Below are 9,873 nucleotides of genomic sequence, written 5' to 3' on the forward strand. Positions count from 1 at the left end.
AGTTATTTTATTTTGTTTTTCTAAGTAAAACCTAATAGAATCCCAAAATGGGAGAGATGAAAACATTTCCTTCCAAGCCTGCAGAGTTAAAGTAAACACCAGGGAAACAGGAGGGAGGTCAAGGCCCTGCATATCACCTCGGTGGTTCCCTGCAACGCCCACCGCCCACGCTGCCAGAACTTCTTTCCAAAGCAATTGCCAATCAGACCAACTCCTTCTTTCTGAACACTCGCCAGCTGCGTGATGATAAGGCCCCGAATGAAAGCCATGCCAGCGAGGACCCAGAGAAGGAATCGGCAGAGTGACACCTGACTCAGTGCAGGGTGAGGAGGAGGAGGGTGTGAGAGTGGCTCCCCCCGTTCTGTGAGACTGGGGAGAGCCTGGAAAGTCTGTGCTCAGAGATGAGGAGCCCTCTGGGATGCACCATGGGCCAAGAGGTTGGCGAAGACGTGCTGACCTGGAGGGCTCCAAGGCCACCTGGAAAGACTTATGCTCCTCACGGTTGAAAACTTCAGCCTGGAGTTCAGGAGCAAGGTCTTGGATGGAGCCACAGAACTGAAATTAACACAAAAATCGAGAGTGGCAGCTGTCCGTAGTGATTGTGATCTAAGATGTGGATGGGATCCCAGGCAAGCACACAGTGGGAAAAGGAGAGGCCACTCATGGAGTTAAGTGATGGGAAGTGAGGCTCCCAGTGAAAGAGAGAGCGAGATACACTGGGCCCGCAGGCAGCCGGGGCAGGCAGGAGCACGCTTGTCTGATAAAGGCTGTTATTATTGTTATTTTTGTTATCAGTGTGTTACTGTAGGATATCTGGAAAATACTGCAGAGCATTATGAGTCAGAACCCCTCAGGGAGAAGCAGTGCTAACCTTTCGGTGACCTCTCTACAATCATTTTTTCTCCTCACTTCTCTGTCTCTCTAACGTGTATACGTGTGTGTGTGTATAGTATGAATAATATATTGCATCTTGTAATACAGTATTACATTTTATATTAAATTGCATTTTATAATAAATAGCTTTAATGCAGCCTGTACTATATATAACCTTAAATCTTATTTTTCACTCAGTATCACAGCATAAACATTTCCCCACATTATTTAAAAATCTTAGAAGAACCCGCTTACCAATAGCAGAGCAAATACCCCACTGAGGACAGATGGAGGTTCAGGTCGGGGCACCCTGTCATGTGAATTCGCACCCCCTGTCAGGTCGGGGCACCCTGTCGTTGTGTGGATTCGCATCCACTGTGCCAACTTTCTGCAACTTTCGAAGGACCACACTTGTGAAAAGAGCCACCCAGTAGCAGGTGCAGAGCAGGCGCTGAGTGCACATTGCTCCCCTCAAGCCTTCACCAAGGCAGATGAGTAGCTTGTGGCCAGTTTGTTTAAACAATGTGTACCTGCATTCATAATTGAGAGACAGGGACCCCCACATGGAGTCAGGCAGGAAAAAGGCAGCTGCGGAGAGCCCCTTGCCTGTTTGGCCTGCGCCTCTGCCTACCCGGCTTGTACCCTCCGGGTCCTGGGGCTCCCCGGCCTCCACGCACTCACTGTTTTCCTTCCAGGGCAGCTACAGGCTGGAGCCGGCAGCCCCCTGGCCTCACATGCTGCGTTCAGGTCCACTTTGGCTGTGTATCTTCATAAGAGTCTTTATGTTTAGAAATGCATGTTCCCTGGCCCTCAGGAATCCCTTCCTCTGAAGCAGCTCTCCGGCCTTTCTGGGGCCCAGCCCATGTGTGCACGGAGCAGCTCATGTTGGCTGAGGGACAGTGAGCTCCATGGAGCCCGCTTCCCAGCGCCCTGTCCCTCTGCCAGCCTGAGGCTCCCCGCACAGTCGCTGCCTGCTGCCTGGTGCAGCTCTCGCTGGTCTGGCCCTCAGGCTTTGGGTAGCACTGCTGCCTGGACAGACCCAGTGGAGGCAGGGCTCCTGGGTCCCTGCCTGCTCATGATGCTGCTACCCAAACCCTGGTGACATTTCCGAACACATTTCTTCCACCTCCCCTGACAGACATACCTGAAAGAGGCACCAAACTTCCTTCAGTCTTCAGCACTCAGAAATGCAATTACAGAACAGCCCCGCTCGGGATTTCCTCACACGCCTCACTTTCCCCGTGGAGTGCTCAGGCTCCAGCAGTCGCCAGCCCCAAAACGTCCCCCTTCCCCTCTGCCCCAACCTCGAGGTCCTCTTGAGGCCTGACCCTCTTCATGAGGCAACTTGCCCAGGCTCTCCGCTTCCTCCTCTAGTCCAGGATGCTGGCCACAGACTCACCATGGTGGGTTGACTGTGTCCTCCTCAAAAAAAAAAGAAAGAAAAAAAACTGTCTACTCTATAACTGTGTCGAAAAAACGGACTTTGCAGATATAGTTAGGACAAGGATCTTGAAATGAGAACAGGCTGGTTACCAGCGTATCCAGGGATACATTTAATGTTAACAATTTATTTTTGAATATGTTAGAATATTTATTTTGTAGTATAAAAATTAACTATTTACAATCAAAGGCTGGTGATATAAATGATAAGATATCTATATGATAAAATACTCTCTGCTGTGAAAGTATTATTACAGAAGAATATTAATTGAAGTGAAAATAATTACATATTCTATTTTTAAGTAGAAAAGTTAATCAGCCTACCTGTCTACCTATCTATAGATCATCTGTGAGACATACAAGAAATGTCCCAAATCATGGAGTGGGCAGAGGTTGCATGGGGCTGGTGTGACTGTGATGAAACCAGACACCCCAGGCTTGGGCTGTGGCTCCCGGGATGCTCAGGTCCAGATTGAGCCCCTGGTGGGAACAAAGCTCCTCTCTTTACCAAGCCCTCCACCCTCCATGCCCCTATTCTCTCATCCCCTACCTCCCACCCTCCACTCTCCAATCGCCACTCTTCCTCCCACTACCTGCCCTCGCATCCTTCACCCTCCATAAGACACCTCCCAAGGCCCTCACTCTGCCAGGGTCTTGCCACACATGTGCCCCTCTGTCTGGTTCGGTGGAGAGGCCCTGGATGGCAAGAACCATGTGTTCTTCCTTCTTCTCTTCCACTGCACACTGTAAGAAGTTAATAAATTTTCAAGGAAGGGCACAGAAAAACCCTCATGCTGTAGGGAAGACCCAGGCCAGGATCCCTGGGAAGCTCATGCCTGAACCCCATGGATGAATCCAAGAGGAAACTGCCTTATGTCCACGTCCACCCAACAGAAGTGCAGCGAGGTTTTGCAGGTGCGCCCTGTAGGGGTTTCCTAGCCAAGGGGAGGACGGGGTCCAGCCAGGCCACTTGCCCAGCCATGCCCAGTATAGGGATGTGTCCACCTAGAGGGCGGATTTTGTGAGGGTACCTTTGTGAGAGTACCTTTGTGAGAGTCACATCAAGGCAGCCTGAGGATGATCCTAGCAAAGCCCAGCCTCTGCCCACTCCCTCATTTGTTCTGCTCCTTAGACCTGGGAATACCTGGGAAAGCAGGGAGGTGGGAGGGAGAGGGAAGAGGAGAAGGAAGGGCAAAAGCCCGTGGGGAGGGGGCAGGAAGGTAAGAGGCTGAAGGACGAGCTCCTGGCTCTGAAGGGGGCACCCTGAGCCTGCCCCCTTCACCCACAACTGCTCCCTGTGCCCTTTACTGCCTCACTACTGCCTGGCAGCATCCGGCTGCTAGAGGAGGGGACAGGGGTCTTTAATCTTATCCGAAGATGACTTACGGAACTTAAAAGGAGGAGAAAGGACGTGGCGTGGTGCAGGGCATTCAGACAGCCATGCAATTCCTCTGCCTCCTGCTCACTGCACACATATGGTGGCATGATTTGTGGGGTTTGGTTACATGAAATCATTTGCATTTTCTCTACAAAACTTGTGCAAACAACTAGAAAGCTGCACTGATTCATGTTAAGCAGGATTTACCAGTCAGAAAACACACAAACTTCCCATTTTGACACAAACAACATCTCTACTCCCATGTAGTAGCTTCTGGTGCAGGAGCCTGCAGATCCCATGCGGATGAAGCCACTGTGTTAGCCCTGCTCCCATCTGTCCCGCTGCAAGGTGCCCCTGCCTGATTTCTTATCTGGAGCTAAGATGGCGATGCAGCTCCCTGCCTCCAAGTTCCATCACTCTGTGGGGATGTCACACCCGGACACCTAAGAGGGGCTGCAATTGGGAAGCAGGTGACAACAAACCCATTGTTTGGGAATAATTCAAGAAGAAAAGTGGCCTGGTCCGACTTGGGGGTACTGTCAATGATCGAGTGTGTTTTTAACACAGTTTCACTGTTTGAGGGCAAAACTAGGAGCACAAGGCCCCCCATGGCCAAGGAGAAGCCTGCTGTGCCTGCTCTGAGCAGGTGGAAGCTTTGGCAGAACGTGCTCTGCAAAGTGTCTGTTTCTCTCTGGAAGCCAATCAGCCTCCTCTGCACATGGATTCCATTCTGCTAGGAGACCGTTATCACCCTACAGCCCCCAAACAGTGGAGGGGCAGATTCCCACCAGGCTCAAATTAGCAAATCTCCAATGCACAGGGTCTGAGTTCACAACTGAACCCCAAACACATTTCTTTAGAGGCACCAAAAGAACGAGAGAGTGGTCTGGACATTTCTGGTAGCTCAGCTTCTGCAGCCTGTGCTTGAGCTGATCAGAATTCTAAAGATATACCCACACCTCCCATTCTGCCAGTAGCATCTAAGCTAGCAGTGCCCGTGGGGCAGCCTGGCTGTACCATAGGATTATCAATGCCCCAATTCGGCCCACAGTGTGTGCTGTGGATGGGAGCTCAGAGCACAAAGAATAAGAGTGGAAGAGGTGTTCCTTCAGCAGACCCAGCTATCGATGGGCCTCATCAGGCCGGGGTGAAGCCCTCCCTCTGTGTGTGCAGGAGTCCCCAAGAGCTTGGTTTAACATTTGGTCATGACATGTGCAGATGAAGGGCCATGTGGCTCGTAGTCATTAGACATGCACACAGAAGCCAGAAATTAGCCTAAGCTATTACACACATCATTTCACTAAATCCATCCCAAAGTGCGATGAAGACGGTATGTTCCTGTGCCTGTTTAAAGGATGAGAAACTGAGGCAAAGAGAAATTTGGCAATCTGCCCAGGACTCCGAGGCTGATCCTTAGTGGGGGCTGGGATTCAGACTCAAGCAGCCTCCCAGAGCCCAGGCTTTCTAGGAAAGGAGACCAAAGGATCAGAGTGTTGCCGAGGTGGTAGGGACACCTGGTGACCGATGACACATCCGTACTAGTCCTCTGCACACGCTCCCACTCTTCCCTTCTCTTTGGAATCACATCTGTGACTGTGGAGCTGCGCATATTCCCAAGAGGTGGCAACTCTAGATGTAGCAATCCTAATCCTTTAAACCCCAATCTCTACATCTCTACTCTCACTAGTAAATTTTGTCTCAACAAAAAAAGAGGAGACTAAGTATGTTCTCTGCACCATTGATTGTCTTAATATTTTTCACCTTGATAAAATAGTCTTAGGGTAAGAAAAAAATAGAATTTCATAGAAGATAGTCTTTCCTGAGGAGTTAACTTGAATAATTGTGTGCATTCAGCGAATTCTGCCTCTTAACCTTTCCTCTGACTCTTCCAGCTCATTAATAAATACATTGAGATATGCTTGCCTTGGGACCAGTCCCTGGGGCATCTGACTTCTGACCTTTTTCCATGTTCAGAATTAGACGGGGCAAGAGTTTTGATTATCTAAGGAGCTAAGTGGTAAAATAGAAATACGCCCATGAGACCGTGGGGCCTGAGAGAGGATAGGGTTTCACAGGGATCTAGGAGGGCAGTGGGGCCATCTCAAGCTGAATCACCTGCTCTGTGGCTTCTGTGAAACCAGACAGGGTGGGAAGGACTCCAGCAAAGAGCCAGACCCCTCCCTGCACAAGAGCCAGCCCATAAGACGTCCTTACACCATTGAGGGAAGATTCCCAGTGGCTCCAACTTCCAAGCCCTCAGACAGATCATAAGGATCGGCCTCTCCTATGAGCTGGGAGTCCATGGGCCAGGTCCAGGGTGTGCCAGCCTCGACCACCTCTCTGGGGCCTTAGGAGAGAACACTTTTCCTCGGCACAGTCAGAGAAAAAGGCAAAAAAAAAAAAAAAAAAGAAAGAAAAGAAAAGAAAAATGTAAAATGTAAAATGTCCAGGACAGGGAAGAGAGTGAAGCCTGTTGCATCCCATGCTCTTTATCCTGAGAGAAGAGTTCCCTTCACCCAACCAGACACAGCCTCATGCATCCCAGAGCCAAGCCCCAGGCTGGGACTGAGGCTGGCAGCTGCCACAGGCCTCATCTTTGTGGGCCAGAGTGCTGCACACCGGATTGAAGCCCACCCACAGGTAGGGGAGCTGCAGGAGCTTTAGGACCCTTGGCTTGTCAACAAACCCCTGCTGCTGCTCCAAGGGGTTGGCCTGGGGCACCCAAGGCCACTCAGGCAGCTGAGGTGGGGCCAGGATCCTGGGCCCCGGGCCCAGTGCAGTACTCTTCCTTGTATCAGCAAGAAGAGGACCAGTCACTGCTGGACAAACTGGTTTTGGAAAGAGAGGGCACCCTTGCGGACTATCACATATAAAGGTCCTGTCCCTGCCAGAGCCAGCCACAGCCGCCTGGGGTGAGTCCACAAGGAGTGCAGCGTGGGGGCTGCAGCCTCTTCCCAGCAGGTCCCAGCACCTGCCTTTCTGCAAGTCCGCCTGCTTGCATTTGGGAAAGCGAAACACTCAAAGGAAGCGACAGCCACACCGCATCTCAATAAAGAGGTGGGAGGAGAAAGCCTCCCTCTTATGCACCTTCTCCTCAAAGCCTTCTGACTAAACACAGGGAATGAATAGAGGGAGAGAGCCTGTTCCTGGGAGGCTCCTCTGCCCTCAGGGCAGCCCGAAAGCAGCCCCGCAGGGCTGAGCAGGACCGAGTTTTCTGATTTTTAGCAATAACCTGCTCACTGCCTGCGTTCCAGGCGCCAGACACGGCGCCTTGTGTAGCTCACCCTGGCCATCTCGGGGCCCAGGCAGCCTTGGAGGAAAGTGGGCTGCAGCAGTCAAGGAAGTTAACGGGGCCTGAAACTCCTGCCTCAGCTACACAAAGCTGGTTTATGTATATTACCAACAAACCAAGTATACTTTAGTGCAAGAAACATTATTTGAGATTAAAGAGGGCAGCACATAATAAAATAACAGGAAGATGTGGAAGATGTAAGCGTTCTAATCGTGCATGTACCTAATAATAGAACCTTAAAATATATGAAATGAATATCAGCAGAATTTTTTTTTAAAGTAGATGAATTAATCCATTTTCCTGGCGGGTTTGAATTCCAGTGAGTCCGACGTCCCACGGCTCTGCCGCCCCTTCCCTGCCTATCGGGTGCCTGCTTCTCCCCTAACTTTTTCAGAACGAGGAAAGAGAGAGGATTTCTCTTATCCTTCCACTCATACCACTTCCAAAGATATTTTTCCATATCCTTGTCCTAGTTTTACTTCTCTACAGTTCCAGGAGCCAGCTGGGTCACCACATGCCCTTCCTCCTGCTGGGAGGGGAGCCTCGTTCTTCTCTTCCCCCTCCCAGCAGGGGAGCCCAGGCAGGTGCTCAGGCAGCCACTCCCCCTGACTGCCACTCGGGAGGGAGGAGAGAAAGGCAGGGGCAGGCTAGCGGTCCGGGGCCGTCCAGAAACCCCTCCTGTCCTGCCCTGAGAATCACTGAAATGTGAGCTGCACATGGCAGGGTGTGGCTGTGTCCTCAGAATCTGGGACATGACAGACTGGCACTCCTATATGCCCTTGCTGAATGAGGATCTTATCAGGTACATGTGTTGAAAAACCTTTCCAGTGTGAAGCAGTTTTTCAATGATACGGTTACAATGTTTAAAAAGCGCAGGGCTGAATTGGCCAAGAAGAAGAGGAGATCCTGAGAGAAAACCTACAGTAAAGAGAGGCAGAGAAGCAGAGTCTCCATCCAACCAGCGCAGGTGCCAGCTCCTGGTGACTGAGCCCTCATCTTGGGGAACCCGTGTCCAGACCTGGAGGCTGCCCGGGAGACTCCCACGTTAACCCACCCCATCCGTGCAGGTGCCAGCGCCTGGTGACCGAGCCCTTGCCAGGGCAGGAGGGTGCCCGGGAGACCCCCAGGATCCCAGGAAAGCAGCATCCTTGTTGTGGGCTGGGAGAAAATGCTCCACAAAGGAAGACAGGAAACACGCCCAGCACTGGGCGGAGGGAGAAGCCTCCTTGCAAAATGAGGAGCCACAGACCGTCCACATGTGATTTTGGAGTCAGTGTTCACACTACCTGTGTGAAAAAAAAAAAAAAAAAAAGTGGTTTGAAGGGGTCCCTGGTGGGAAGTGGCCCCAGGCAGCTGACAATGAGGAATGGAAAACCTCTGCAGGGACACATTTCAAATCCAGTGTCCGAAGAGACTCCATAGAAACAGATCAAAGGGACACATTCATATTCGAGAGCAGAAGCCATGCTCTTGAGGAGGAAAGAGGCCACCATGACTGAGGGTTACAGGAAAAAATCAAAACGGAAGGATCAGACTCCAGAAGACAAATGGTATTAGGATTGTAGGACACGGGGTATCAATGTGTGTGTTTGATATGTTTAAATATAATTTAAAAGTTTTAGTGTGCTCTTTGAAGGGTGTATTAAAATATTTTAAACTACATTAAAGTTAGGATGGAAGGATGAGAATTTCTAAAAATAACCAAGTGAGTTTGTAAATGAATATAATACACCTTTTAGAAATGAAAGATGCAGTGTTGAGGTTTGGAACACAATGTGTGGATTAAAAAGTAGATTAGACACGATTGAAGAGGTGATAAATGGACTAGAAGAGAGATTTGAAGGAATTATTCAAAAAACATCCCACAGAGGGAAAGCGTTTGGGCAACGTGAAAGTGAAGATGAAGAACATGGAGACTGAGGTAAGAAGAGCTGGGAAATGTCTAGAGAGCCACAGACGAGCTGAGAGAGAAGAGACATGCCCTACACAGAGAGAGAATGACCAAACGTTTTCCAGAATTGATGCCAAGCCCAAGCCCCCAGGTTCCGCAAGTGTGGAGATTTCCCAGCCCAGCCCGTTTCCTGCGTTCTCTGGAGACGTGGTTCATCCTCAGCCCTGCCCGTTTCATTTCCTGCACTCTCTGGAGACGTGGTTCGTGGCTTTCATCAAGGAAGCAAGGACACAGTCTTTGGGAGGCTCTGAGGAAGTCAGTGCTGAGGACGAGGCTCCTGGAGTCAAGAGATAGCGGGCGCCACGCCGACAGCATCAGCGCTGCAGAGGCCAGGAGACCCAAAGGGTCTCCTGCGAACAGGATCCCAAGGGCCCTGCCACTGTGAGTCACAACAGGGTGGTCACTTTTTGTCATGTTGGGAGATATGAAATCAGCCAGGAATGGTGCACTTGATGATAAAGAACATGAAGAGGGATTTCTGGACCTGAACAGGAGGAAATGGTGTCTGGACACTGGGAAGAATCCCCTTGTGCAGAGACTCACCCAGTGAGTGTGGAATGATCCCCAGCACACTGCTCAGAGAATCACCCAGTGAGTGTGGAAGGATCCCCAGCACACTGCTCAGAGAATCACCCAGTGGGTGTGGAAGGATCCCCAGCACACTGCTCAGATAATCACCCAGTGAGTGTGGAAGGATCCCCAGGACACTGCTCAGATAATCACCCAGCAGGTGTGGAAGGATCCCCAGGACACTGCTCAGAGATTCACCCAGTGAGTGTGGAAGGATCCCCAGGACACTGCTCAGATAATCACCTAGTGAGTGTGGAAAGATCCCCACTTGCTGCTCAGAGAATCACCCAGTGAGTGTGGAAGGATCCCCAGGACACTGCTCAGAGAATCACCCAGTGAGTGTGGAAGGATCCCCAGGACACTGCTCAG

Source organism: Pongo pygmaeus, chromosome 8, assembly GCF_028885625.2.
Source record: "Pongo pygmaeus isolate AG05252 chromosome 8, NHGRI_mPonPyg2-v2.0_pri, whole genome shotgun sequence".
NCBI lineage: Eukaryota > Metazoa > Chordata > Mammalia > Primates > Hominidae > Pongo > Pongo pygmaeus.